Raw genomic sequence first — 15,302 nt, forward strand, 5'->3', positions numbered from 1 at the left:
GTCTAGAGAGAGAGACGAATATGACGTCACGACAAGAGATTCCATTCCCTTGAGTGTGTATATGCAAGGGGGAGGGAATAGAGGCACCAGGAGAAATCTTCTGTGTGTGTGGTGTTTGTGTTGGTATGTGTGGGTGTGAGAAGATAATGAGACGTGGGGGCAGAGGGTGTGTCACCGCGTGAGGTCCGGTGGGTCGAGGTGAGGCCCTTCGTTCGGTTCCGTCCTGCGCCACATTGGTCGGCCCATGACACATTTAGGAAGACCCATGGATGACTAGTCGTACAAGACAAAGATAGCAGAATTGTGAAGGACTCTGTGTCCACTGACAAAGCCGGCTAGGATTTGTAACCCTAGGTTCTCGGACTAAGGTAACCCCTTTATCTCTGATATTACTATTCATCCAACCTAACTTTAAGGGGCATCCTACAGAATGCTCTGCTAGAATCATACTCATCGATTAGGAAGAGAGGTGTGAGACAATGCGTGAGAGACAGGCGTAAAGATAATGTGCGTACATGGGACACGTAGGCAGGTCCATGTATATAGAAAGGGTCGATGAGGATTGTGCGTGTGTATGTTTGCGAGAGGAAGAGTGCTTGTGATAAAGGTTAGTGAAAACAGTTGTAAATGGTTACGAGAGGGAGGGAGGGTTATATCTAGAGCATGTGTGCAAGAAAGACACCTCGGGAGAGAGTGTGTGAGCATGTGTGAAAGACCACCGATGGAGAGTGAAAGTACACGTAAAAGACTGCTCTACACATTGATTAAAGATATAAATTGTATCCAAATATTAGGATGGGATCATGATATTTGCAGTTCGTGTAAGGACCGGTCATTGATCCATCAGACATCTAGATTCTATCGAATTTGAGCATGTCTATGTTATTATTTGACACAATTGACCCACAGTTAGTATTTTGAACTCTAGACAATGCATCGCTTTAGCAATCGAATATAAACGTGAGTATAGTTCATGTTGTGTGTGTTAAGCACATTATACATACGAAAGTTACACAATGGACATTATAAATAGCTACCTATGAACTAGCATACATTTGAATTCAACTTAAGGTGGTTTAAAAAAATCGAATTCAACATGAAGTCCATTCAATTATTTGAATTTGATATCATGGCATTTGTAAACCATACCTAAATTATGGGGGCACCAATCTTTGCTCTAATTTTGTACATAATAGCATATGTAGTCGTGTACAAAATAGATTCAAATTTAGCTCCTCCATTCCAAAATAATCGTAGTTATAGGATTTTCAAGTGTCAAAATTTCAAAAAGAAGCGGATAATTTAATGAGGTTTTCAAACATACAAGGTCAAATATAACATTGTCTATTTAGGTCAATCCTCATAGTTCAAGAGTACTCTAAATGTGAATGCTTGTGTTTCAAAATTTCGAACGAAGCGCCAAAAGAGCCTCTACTTGCCCGAAACCGCGTGAGACCAATGTTTGGTAGTACAAGGAAATTACTTTTCTAATAACTCTGACCCGTGAAACCTACCGGCCCGACGTCCAAAGGTCTAAACCGGGGTAGGTTTGTAGCTTCATCTAGACGCCACGCAACCGCCTCCGAAAAACATTCATACACAACGGCCGCCTAAGCACACATGCGCGCGGCCGAAATCTCTCCCGCCCACTATTTGGGACACCTGGGATTACCATCCTACCCCCGACCCGCAGTAGGTCCAAAATTTAAGAGGGGGGCAAAGTTTGTACTTTCGCCAAATTTCAAACAAGCGCATCCCATCTTCTGTTCAAAAAGCCAAAAACAAGCGCGTCGCAGACCAAAACATGGTTCCCCCCCCACCCATCTGATTCCCCATTCGTACTCTGTGGGCGCCAAAACTACCTCTCCACCAGCCGCAAAACCCCGGCGTCCTCCGTCCGCCACCCCATCCGACCCATCAACCGCCTCCCTCCTCCATCACGACGGAGCCGATACCCCGATGTCATTGTCCACCACAACCTCAACCGCAATGCCCTCCACGGCTAGTAGTTGAAGCCGAGGCCGAGCCGTCCATACCCGAGCCAGTTCAACCACGCCACCCTGCGCCTCACCACTGCCGCTCCAACTTCGCCACCCTCCACCGCACTGGAGCTGTTCCAGCTACGCCGTCCTTCGCCGCCTCGGATCTGCTTCCCCTCCGCCGACATACGGCCATGGCAACACAGTCAACAATTTGTCCATGGGTTCGTCCAAGCCTGCACCCTCCAGAACATCGGTTTCCCCGATAAAAAGAAGAAGATCCGCGCGACATTTGGAGGTGACCACACCGGCCACCGAAGAAGGTACTCCTCTTCCCTTATTCGTGCAAATCTTATGTCTCTGCTTGAATGGTATTCATCCCACAGAAGACACTAGTTGACCGCTTCTTCTTGATACTAGATGTTCCTGGTAACTTACGATGCACAAGGTTTCTCCTCATATACTATTTCACCTTAGCTAGAGGTCCGTCGCCCCCTGAATTTCAATTTCTGGCCAGTTGATTCCCAGTTAACGGAAGCATTCCCCCGCGTAACAGGAGCTAGTACGACTATTACGCCGGGGAAGCAGCGCCTTGGTGTTTATCTTAGGGGCGTGTGCGGCCTAGAGCTACTAGCGCCTGATCTAGAGGTTGGCCGGGATTAAAGGGATGGCCTGGGGGCGCTGCCAAGCACGGAGGTGGTGTGAGGTCGATGGGAGGGCGAGGCGGCGGAGGCAGGGGTCTGGGCCTGTGGTCGCTGGCGGTTCGAGAAAGATCGTCAATAGTGACTTGCGGGAGGTAGACGAAGGCCATCTGCCCATTCCTTATAGATCGTACGGTTCATTAAAAAATCGACTGACCTATTTATTTTTAGTCGACTGTTATCTTAGATATGACCACATGTGGTGGTGTGCTGGAGGAGTACCTGCATTTCCTGTGCTCATATATTACAAAATCATACGGAGTAGAATCTAATTTTGTTTGCCATGCAATGTTGTAGAGCTATCATATGTCTCTTGTCATTTATTTTTCAGCCACCTGCTATCTGCTACTTTTACAGTGCACTAGTTCTGCACACACTTCACCCATACTCTCACTATTGTGTTTTTATGCAAGGGTATTTCAGAGTTTGCCGAAAGAGAAGCAAACAAGAAAAGAGACAAGTCGTGCCAGCTTTCTACGCGGCTAGGCACGACACGTTACAGTGCTATAAAGGGTGCAGTGTCAGCAGATGCAGACGGTAAACATTGCTCTGGAGTTGATGACCTCGCTCGCAATGAACCACCATCCCAGGTGCTTGCTTTAACTTTGCGGTGTCATATGTGGTTGCATGTTCCATATGGTGTCTAGCTTGTATTCGAAAGGCCGAAGTCGGTCTTTATTAAGATAAGGAAAGATATTTTTTACATGAACCACCATCCCGTGAGCACTAGAAGACAAATAGCTAGTCAGGGCACTGGCCGAGCCAGTGACAAACCCAGCAAAGACAGGCATCACCTGGAAGCCAACTAAAAAGCCGCGATGGTGGCGAAGCAGCCCGCCTCCCACCAGGCTCTCAGGTCCTGGATGATCATGTTCACCACGCCAGCCGGATGTCTAGCTTGTATTGCTTCCAATTTGGTTAAATTGCATCTGCTTAGCTTACACATTATACCTTTGAATATGACATGCCTTTTTGTTTTTGGTACATATACATCTGTGTATTAACCATGTTCTTACATCAAACTAATGTTTTTGTGTATCCCTCATCAATCACTTATGACGAGGCAGGCGGGCAAGGGGACTACTCCTCATTTAAAGAATGCAGCGTCAGCCTCCCGACATGATTCTCAAGAAACAGAAATGGTAGATGAAGATAGTGAACATAGCTCTGTAGTTGATTACATCATTTCCCCTACACTAGCATCGCAGGTGCTTGCTCTAACTTGGCAGCGTGATATGTGATTGCATGTTGCATATGGTGTCTAGATTGTAATTCTTCCAATCTGGTTAAACTGCATGTGCTAGTCTGCTTAGCTTATATACATTATACCTGTTAATGTGACATGCCTTCCTGTATTTAGTACATAGTACATCTGTCTATTAAGCATGTCCTTACATAAAACTATTGTTTTTTTGTATCCCGCATCAATCAATATGACGAGACACCTTTAGTATATGCAGTGCGATATTAGTTGCATCTTTCATATGATTTATAGCATGCACTGCTTCTAATTTGTTGAAATTCCATTTATGATGGATGCTTTTAACTTGGCAGAGTCATATTGGTTGCATCTTTCATGTGGTGTCTAGCTTGCATTGCTTCTTATTTGCTGGAATGGTTTCTGCTTAGTTTACACAAATAGTGTGAACATGCCATGCCGTCCTATTTTTTGTACATATTCCATCCTGGTATCATGAGTTTGCCTTACATCAAAGTAGTGATTGTCAGTATCATGCATGAATGACTTCTGAAGAGAGAATTTTATTGCTTTTTCTTGTCGGTTTTAATTGACAATTCAAAATCAATAAAGCGGAAGGAAGTTAGCAAGGCAGTGGATAAAGGTGCTCCTTCCGAACGGAGGGCCTCTACAGTTTCTACTCCTCCACACCCCCAAGATGATTTCCAAGACAACACATGCATAGACACTCAACAAAGCTGTGTTTATGATGAGCACGTCTCCCCTAGTGCAGCATCACTGGTGCTCCCTCTAACTTGGCACGGTTATATGTGGTTGCATGTTATGTGTGATGTCCAGCTTGTATTGCTTCTAATTTTGTTGAATTCCATCTGGTTACTTTAGACATTATACTTGAATAAGACACGTGTTCCTGTTTCTAGAACATACAATATTTGTCTATCACACCATGTTCTTACATCAAATTACTATTGTTGTGTAATCTGCAACAATCACTTATTATTAGACACGTTTGACTTCGGAGTGTGATATAGGTTACATCTCACATTCTTTTCTAGCTTATACTACTAATTTGTTGAAATGGCACTTATGACGAGACAGTTTTAACTTGGTAGAGTGATATTCGTTGCATCTTTCATATGGTGCCTAGCTTTCATTGCTTCTAATTTGTTGAAATGCCTTCTCCTTAGTTTACACATCATAAGCTGTGATGAGGACATGACTACCTTGGATATGACCAAAAATATTGCATACATGCATATTTGTCAGGTGATTTCTAGTGCAAACTATTTAATAATCTATTTATGTTATCCAGAACAAAAATACTTCACACACTTTTGTGTTTTGTCTAATTGTAGGTGTATGGGACATTTGTACAATCCACATATGAAGATAAGGAAGAAAGAGATGTTTATTTGCTGTCCAAAAAGTTCTCTCACGTCACTTTTGGCCCAAGAGAAGATAGAGTCCAAGTCTCTCACGTTCTGGATTCAGATTCGGACTGCACAGACATACCTGACTCAAAACGCACACAAGTTTTTCATACGGACTCCAAATTGGGTGATTCTTTTTTTGTTGGAAACTAGATTTCGTGCACTTTCCAACCCAATTGGAATCACCTTCAAATTCGTCCGGAGCGTTGAGTTGTGGACGAAACAATCTGATGCTGCAGCAGAATCCGAGTCAAACTACAAGTCCAAAGGTGTTACATCACCTCCACTTGGGCCCATTGGCCTTGTACGACCTAGATTTAGTTTTAGGCTGCCTTGGGACGTCCTCCCAGCTCCTTGGCCGCCACCCCTTGCTCCTATATAAGTAGATCCATCTAGTAGCTTTTCCTTGGGATTTGTTTAGTTAAAAGTTAGCCATTGCAACTTCGTGTACTTCGTTTGTGTCCAACGACCAGACCAAGACCGCTTACGGATCCCCACCATTATCAATACCTCATATATATTTGCAATATTCAGATTGCTTTATCATATTCTTGCTCGTTCTTCGATTGCTTGCAGGAATAGACCTTCGTGGTCAGGCTGACCGTGCTTCCGGCATCGTCAGTAACCTCAGGAGATTGGTTTAGCGATTGCTAAGGCGCAACGTCGTGCACGTTTGTAGTCGGATTGTCAAAGTCGTCTCCACCAAATCGATAGTTATCATCTCATCGAAAGATCGGGACACCCTCGCCTCTATCAAGTGGTATCAGTTTTCAGGTTGCTCGGTGAGAATTTCCAGCTTTTCTTAGATTAGATTTATTTTCTTACCTATTGTCCAAGAAAAAGCCACAAAAAAAGTTAGATCTGTTCATCCTTTATCCAAGCCAGTCTGAGCCTTTGCAATTTTCTATGCATTGCTTGCATAGTTGAATTATCGGTTGCATCGTCGTGTCAGTTGCTGGTCTTAGTGTCTAGTTACTTTAGAGTTTCGAGTTCTGTTCACATTAGTTGATGAGGACATGACTACCTTGGATATGACCAAAAATATTGCATATATGCATATTTGTCAGGTGATTTCTAGTGTAAACTATTCAATAATCTATTTATGTTATCCAGAACAAAAATACTTCACACACTTTTGTGTTTTGTCTAATTGCAGGTGTATGGGACATTTGTACAATCCACATATGAAGATAAGGAAGAAAGAGATGTTTATTTGCTGTCCAAAAAGTTCTCTCACGTCACTTTTGGCCCAAGAGAAGATAGAGTCCAAGTCTCTCACGTTCTGGATTCAGATTCGGACTGCACAGACACACCTGACTCAAAACGCACACAAGTTTTTCATACGGACTCCGAATTGGGTGATTCTTTTTTTGTTGGAAACTAGATTTCGTGCACTTTCCAATCCAATTGGAATCACCTTCAAATTCGTCCGGAGCGTTGAGTTGTGGACGAAACAATCTGATGCTGCAGCAGAATCCGAGTCAAACTACAAGTCCAAAGGTGTTACATCACCTCCACTTGGGCCCATTGGCCTTGTACGACCTAGATTTAGTTTTAGGCTGCCTTGGGACGTCCTCCCACCTCCTTGGCCGCCACCCCTTCCTCCTATATAAGTAGATCCATCTAGTAGCTTTTCCTGGGGATTTGTTTAGTTAAAAGTTAGCCATTGCAACTTCGTGTACTTCGTTTGTGTCCAACGACCAGACCAAGACCGCTTACGGATCCCCACCTTTATCAATACTTCATATATACTCGCAATATTCAGATTGCTTTTATCATATTCTTGCTTGTTCTTCGATTGCTTGCAGGAATAGACCTTCGTGGTCAGGTTGATTGTGCTCCAGCGTGGTCAATAACCTTTCGGAGTTGGTTTAGCGATTGCTAAGGCGCAACGTCGTGCACGTTTGTAGTCGGATCGTCAAAGTCATCTTCACCAAATCGATAGTTATCATCTCATCGAAAGATCGGGACACCCCCGCCTTTATCAAGTGGTATCAGTTTTCAGGTTGCTCGGTGAGAATTTCCAGTTTTTCCTAGATTAGATTTATTTTCTTACCTATTGTCCAAGAAAAAGCCACAAAACAAAAGTTAGATCTATTCATCCTTTGTCCTAGCCAGACTGAGCCTTTGCAATTTTCTTTTCATTGTTTGCATTATTGAATTATCGGTTGCATCGCCGTGTCGAGTTGCTGGTCTTAGTGTCTAGTTCCTTTAGAGTTTCGAGTTCTGTTCACATTAGTCACGCAGCCGCTGCATCATTATCCCATCCGCTGTCCACCATCTCATCCACCAATTTCCACCATGTGCTACGCACTGTTTATTGTCATAATCATAGTTGAGGTCACTCACATCTTCGCCTGATCGAATCTGCATCTTATCTAGTTTGTCTTGGAAAGAGGGAGAAAAAGAAGATAAAGAAAAAAAAAGAGAAAAAAGGAAAGAAAAAAAAAGAAAAAGAGGGAGAAGAAAAAGAAAAAAAAAGGCGTGAGAAAAAAAAGAGAGAAGAAAAAAAATTGGATCTATCTAGAATCAATCTCGTACCTGAATTCGGATTGGAATCAGTTTTGCGCACTGTTCAGTAAAACAGGTGTATCTTCCTCATACGAAGTCAGTTTTGGCTCCGTGAGTACTCAAATTGAAGATAGCGATGAGCCGCATCTAAATTACTCGTGACATGATTAAGGAGTTGCAACACTTAAAACAAGGTAGTGAAACTGTAACAAAATATTATGATGATTTACAAACTACCTTGTTGCATTCCTCTTTAGAAGAAAGTGAAGATGATTTTATGGATAGATTTTGGGGAGGATTAAACCGTGATATTCAAGAGATACTAATTCATGAAGAGTGTTATCCTATGGACCATTTGTTTCATCTTGCTTGCAAAGCTGAACAGGAAATAAAACGACGTGTTGGCCACGAGGAGAACAAGCGCACGGTGCACATTCCAAGAGTTGATATGATTGTTCCTTCAACTACTAGGCATACTATGACAACCACATCCGTTGTTGTCAGGACTACATCATCTCCACCATGTGACACATCGCCCCCGAGAGTGGCTACATCAACTGAGTTGATCATAAGAGGTAATGACAAAGGTACTGATCTTCCATCTCTACATGAGAATGATGAATGCCTTGTCAATTTGAATGCACCATCTGATGAGCTACCCACTACTTTGATCACACCACCTATTTTAGAGGACTACGTTGATAATTTGACTTTGCCATGTGATCAAACAACTGAAATACCAACAATTTTGAGTGCACCCATTGAATTAACTATTGATGCAAAAGAACCAATGTTTAATCATTTTGATATGACCTCTAATCTTGGTGATGATTCTGTGTTGAATGACTTATTGCATGTTTGCTTATTTAAGCATGTTGTAGCATGTAAATTTGATGCAAGTAAGGTTTATTCACCAATGTTGGGATGGTTTAATGATGAACATTTTCAATCTTTTGAAATGAATAAGAGCTTCACTTATATGTGCAAACTGAGTTGCAATATTTTCATGTCTTCTACTTCTTGTGCTAATTTTTTGGCTTTAGATTTTATGAACTATGCAAGTTACTCATCTATTCATGTGTCATATATGCAAAAATCAAGGGAAGTAAAAATGGATGACATATACATATACAACATGTACACCTTGTCTCTTTTGTTAGCCACATTTCAGATTAAGCAACGCCGAGGACGGCTTTATTTTCAAGAAGGGGAGGATGATGAGGACATGACTACCTTGGATATGACCAAAAATATTGCATATATGCATATTTGTCAGGTGATTTCTAGTGCAAACTATTTAATAATCTATTTATGTTATCCAGAACAAAAATACTTCACACACTTTTGTGTTTTGTCTAATTGCAGGTGTATGGGACATTTGTACAATCCACATATGAAGATAAGGAGGAAAGAGATGTTTATTTGCTGTCCAAAAAGTTGTCTCACGTCACTTTTGGCCCAAGAGAAGATAGAGTCTAAGTCTCTCACGTTCTGGATTCAGATTCGGACTGCACAGACACACCTGACTCAAAACGCACACAAGTTTTTCATACGGACTCCGAATTGGGTGATTCTTTTTTTGTTGGAAACTAGATTTCGTGCACTTTCCAACCCAATTGGAATCACCTTCAAATTCGTCCGGAGCGTTGAGTTGTGGACGAAACAATCTGATGCTGCAGCAGAATCCGAGTCAAACTACAAGTCCAAAGGTGTTACATCACCTCCACTTGGGCCCATTGGCCTTGTACGACCTAGATTTAGTTTTAGGCTGCCTTTGGACGTCCTCCCACCTCCTTGGCCGCCACCCCTTGCTCCTATATAAGTAGATCCATCTAGTAGCTTTTCCTTGGGTTTTGTTTAGATTAAAAGTTCGCCATAGCTGCAACTTCGCGTACTTCGTTTGTGTTCAACGACCAGACAAAGGCGTCACAGAACCCCACCTTGATCAATAAAGCTTTCATCTTATATTCGCAATATCCAGATTGCAATCTCAGTTTCTTGCTTGTTCTTCGTTTGCTCGCAGGAAACAGACCCTCGTGGTCAGGTTGATCGTGCTCCGACGTGGTCAATAACCTCTCGGAGTTGGTTTAGCGATTGCTAAGGCGCGACGTCCTCGCACGTTCGTAGTCGGATCGTCAAAGTCGACTTCCACCAAAGCGAAATCCACCATCTCATCGAAAGACGGGACACCTTTGCCTCTATCACAATGTTTAATCATTTTGATATGACCTCTAATCTTGGTGATGATTCTGTGTTGAATGACTTATTGCATGTTTGCTTATTTAAGCATGTTGTAGCATGTAAATTTGATGCAAGTAAGGTTTATTCACCAATGTTGGGATGGTTTAATGATGAACATTGTCAATCTTTTGAAATGAATAAGAGCTTCACTTATATGTGCAAACTGAGTTGCAATATTTTCATGCCTTCTACTTCTTGTGCTAATTTTTTGGCTTTAGATTTTATGAACTATGCAAGTTACTCATCTATTCATGTGTCATATATGCAAAAATCAAGGGAAGTAAAAATGGATGACATATACATATACAACATGTACACCTTGTCTCTTTTGTTAGCCACATTTCAGATTAAGCAACGCCGAGGACGGCTTTATTTTCAAGAAGGGGAGGATGATGAGGACATGACTACCTTTTATATGACCAAAAATATTGCATATATGCATATTTGTCAGGTGATTTCTAGTGCAAACTATTCAATAATCTATTTATGTTATCCAGAACAAAAATACTTCACACACTTTTGTGTTTTGTCTAATTGCAGGTGTATGGGACATTTGTACAATCCACATATGAAGATAAGGAAGAAAGAGATGTTTATTTGCTGTCCAAAAAGTTCTCTCACGTCACTTTTGGCCCAAGAGAAGATAGAGTCCAAGTCTCTCACGTTCTGGATTCAGATTCGGACTGCACAGACATACCTGACTCAAAACGCACACAAGTTTTTCATACGGACTCCAAATTGGGTGATTCTTTTTTTGTTGGAAACTAGATTTCGTGCACTTTCCAACCCAATTGGAATCACCTTCAAATTCGTCCGGAGCGTTGAGTTGTGGACGAAACAATCTGATGCTGCAGCAGAATCCGAGTCAAACTACAAGTCCAAAGGTGTTACATCACCTCCACTTGGGCCCATTGGCCTTGTACGACCTAGATTTAGTTTTAGGCTGCCTTGGGACGTCCTCCCACCTCCTTGGCCGCCACCCCTTGCTTCTGTATAAGTAGATCCATCTAGTAGCTTTTCCTGGGGATTTGTTTAGTTAAAAGTTAGCCATTGCAACTTCGTGTACTTCGTTTGTGTCCAACGACCAGACCAAGACCGCTTACGGATCCCCACCTTTATCAATACTTCATATATACTCACAATATTCAGATTGCTTTTATCATATTCTTGCTTGTTCTTCGATTGCTTGCAGGAATAGACCTTCGTGGTCAGGTTGATTGTGCTCCAGCGTGGTCAATAACCTTTCGGAGTTGGTTTAGCGATTGCTAAGGCGCAACATCGTGCACGTTTGTAGTCGGATCGTCAAAGTCATCTTCACCAAATCGATAGTTATCATCTCATCGAAAGATCGGGACACCCCCGCCTTTATCAAGGTGTGAATATGCAATGCTGTGAATATGCAATGGCACTAATGACGAGAGACCTCTAACATGGTAGTGTGATGTTGTTTGCATCTTGCATATGAATTATTTCTTGTACTGCTTCACATTTGTTTAAACGCCATTTATGATGAGACACTGTTAACTTAGCAGAGCGATATTTGTAGCATCTTTCATATGGTGTCTACCTTCCATTGCATTGCTTCTAATTTGGTGAAATTTCTTCTTCTTAGTTTACACATCATAGTTCTGGTTATCTCTTCCGTCCTGTTTTTCATACATATTACATCCTCCTATCATGTGGTTGTCTAACATCAAAGTTCAGTTCGTCTGCATCACGCATCAATTTGTTCTGAAGAACTAAATTGTTATTCGTTTTTCTTGTTGGCTTGACTTAATATGGCACACAGAAAGAGGAAGAAACACAGAATGGCAGGGAATGAGAAGCGGATGAATCCTGCAGATTCTGCTGGTACTGATGGTGCAATAGAAGGTGAAAATCCAGCGGAAAATTCTATAAACACGACATCCCATGCTACACGAGCTGCAAAAAAAGCCAAACAGAAACAAATAGCTGCCACCAAACAAGCAGAGACAACCCTAGTTCTTGCAACACCTACCACAGTACTACCAGCTGCACGACTTACTCATGCGTTAACTGAGCTAGCAGCACGTTCCCAAGCTCCCTTGCCCCCTGACACTACTTCCCAAGCACTCTTGACACAAGACGAGTTGCCAATATCAGATGAACCTTGTGAGCTTCAACATCAAGAAGGTAGTTGCTGGAGTCAAGTTATAGTTGCATGCTTCTTTATATGTAGTCTCATAGTGAGATGTACACTAACACTTCCTATGTTCGTTGTTGGACTAGCACCTAGGCGCAAGAGGAAACAAACATCAGGGATAATGCTCGATAGGTTAACTAAATCTAGAGGAGGAAGAATGGAGATCCGTTTTGAGTCAGGTTTAAAAAGGCCACTAATGCTACAGAGTCAGCCAAGTTAACATTAGAGGCAGCGGTTGCCGTTACGTGTCATGTACGTATCCTCCCAACATGGATTCAGTACAGGAATGACAAAGACGAAACCCAGTTCAACACCTTCCTCGACCATTTATCTATAAGTATGGTTATGTATGGAAACTAGTAATATCATCTTTCTCTGTCCCATACTTTCTAGGTTGCTGATAATGAGACTCCCATAATTTTCAACAGATGAGGTTCAAGTTGGATAGCCAAGATAATGCAACCAGACAAGCTTGCACCCATGTTTTCAAGTCTGCTCTGCGACAGTATCGGTATAACTTGAGGAAAACTCACTTTGAAGGCAAGGCTAACAGTGAACTTTCCCAAACATCTCCAATGGAAAATATATCGGATGAAGACTGGAGGGGCCTTGTTAAACATTGGTCTGATCCGAAGTATCAGGTACATTATATATATGTGATTCGATCACATGTTGAAGTCCTATTTACGCATGTGCCACACAAATCTATCTTCTTGTAGGTGAACTGTTCAAAGAACAAGGCCAACCATACGAAAGTGAAATTACAACAGACGACAGGATCTCGTAGCTATATTGCACACTGTGAGGCTCTTGTAATTAGCTGCTGTTTCACTCTTTTCGATGTACCATATTATCAGATCTATATTGACTTGTTCGAAATGTAGAGGAAAGCCCGCAAGGACCAAAAAGTACCTGAACCAAATGTTGTGGAAATCTTCAAGGACTGTTACACCAGCAAGAAGAAGGGCATGATTACACCAGTCAAAGCCGTTGTTGTAAGTCCTTAATCCTCATGCCTTTTAACTACTACTTACTCTGACTTGTGCCTTGAACTGCATGGTTAGCAGCCAATGTTTATTACTCTTTTCAATTTTATACACAATTGTCTTAGCGTATCATTGCACCTTACAAGGTTTAAAAGAGAGGAGTGATGTTTGTAGCGACCAGACCTCAAACAGTCTGATCTCTGTGCTCAGTGTCATCCCTGGATCAGTAATGCTGACACCACACAGTACTTGGAGGATTTATAACAGAGTAGCAATCACACACTTATTACATCGAATGTCTCAAAGGAGAACTTATTGAAATAAATATGGCTTAAGGCCATCTAAAATGATAACAACGGAAGGCTTGGAAGATAAGCGAGTCCATCAACTCCAACGGCATCACTGAGTATAGAACCACGACCTAAAAGCACCTTACTCGTCATCTAAAAAGTCTGCAACATGAAACGTTGCAGCCCGAAAACGGGTCAGCACATGGAATATGCTGGCAATGTAACACATAGAGAATAACAATGGAAATAGGCTATACTACATGCATATTTGGCTGGTGGTAAAGCTCTATGGTTACAGTTTTTGCATAAAGCCAACTTTTCCCTACTGCAAAGGAATAAATTTATTTAACTATCATGGTGGTTGTTAAACATTGAGAATGGTTGACAGCATTCTCAATCCCAATAAAGAGTACTCATTAAAAACCCAACAATATTAAATTAGAAGTAAAATGATGAGATTCACATGATAATCAAGTACTAGATACTCAAAACGTCCATAACCGGGGACACGGCTAACCATGATTAGTTTATACACTCTGCAGAGGTTTGCGCACTTTTCCCACAAGACTCGATCGCCTCCGTTTGATTCCTCGCACTACATGATGTTTGAGAAATGGATGACCGAGACATAGTCTTTCGGAAGCACTAGCACCTTACATGTGGGTAGACCGGTACACCTACTTTCCCCTACATCTGCTAGTCTACCCATAAGAGTTCGCACAACTTAGTCGACTATGCCAGAGCCCATAATGGCTTGTGGCTGCACACGTAAGTTTCTAGTTTGAATAATCTCATGATCCCTTTGAGCCTGGGTGGCGGTCCGAAGAAATACAGGCAAGTACTGCTAGAAAACAGGTGCCTCAATCCACCCAGATGTGTGTTTAAGTTGCCACCTTAAATAAACCATTAATTAACAATCTCACATCTGTCATGGATACACTCACCCAATCCACGTCTACTAGCATAGCATGGCATAATAAGCAAACGTAGAAGTAACTCCCAAAGGTTTGATAATAAAACAGGTAATAGGTACTACCTCATCTACGTCCCATCCCACAATTTAAATAGACCCTAATCATGCAATTGTTTGGAGGATAGATCTAATGCATAAAAACTGGGTAGTAGAAAGGTATGATCAAGTGTTACTTGCCTTGCTGATGATTCGCGAAACCTAGAGACTCGAAGTAACAGGCGGCGCACTCCGGGTATTCTATCGCAGACAAACAAACAAGCATACAACAAGTACTCATCTAATGCACAGATAAAACTCGAATAAAAGATCTAACTAGAATATTCAACTTAAGAACTCAGGTTTGCAAAAAGAAGCAAATCAAACAAAGCAACGAAAATCAAACGGCGAAAGAAAACAACTTCGTTTTACAAATCTGGATCTAAGTCAATTTTTACAGAAGCAAAAACTTGTTTAAGTAGATTATTCAGAAAGAGGGTTTCGAGACAAAACTCTAGGCGCTTGAATCGCCTGATTCCGATAAACGAGCGAAAAGTTATACTAAAACGAAAATCGGATCGGGAATCGCGATCAGAAAAATCGCGGATTAAATCCGAGAAAAAGAAAAACGACGAACGGGTTAACGAACGAGCGTTCGTTAACTAAACGAATCTGACGAAAGCGTTCATTAAAACGAACTAACGGACGAACGTCCGCTAATTAACCTAAACCCGAAAAAAACCGAAAACTGAATAAAACGAAACTTAAAAAACTGAAAAAAAAAACCGTAATAAAACCGCCCGGCTTTTTAGAAAAAAAACCGGCGGCACGCGGATCGAGGCGGCGGCGAACC

This window comes from Triticum dicoccoides, chromosome 5B (genome assembly GCF_002162155.2).
Source record: "Triticum dicoccoides isolate Atlit2015 ecotype Zavitan chromosome 5B, WEW_v2.0, whole genome shotgun sequence".
Classification (NCBI taxonomy): domain Eukaryota; kingdom Viridiplantae; phylum Streptophyta; class Magnoliopsida; order Poales; family Poaceae; genus Triticum; species Triticum dicoccoides.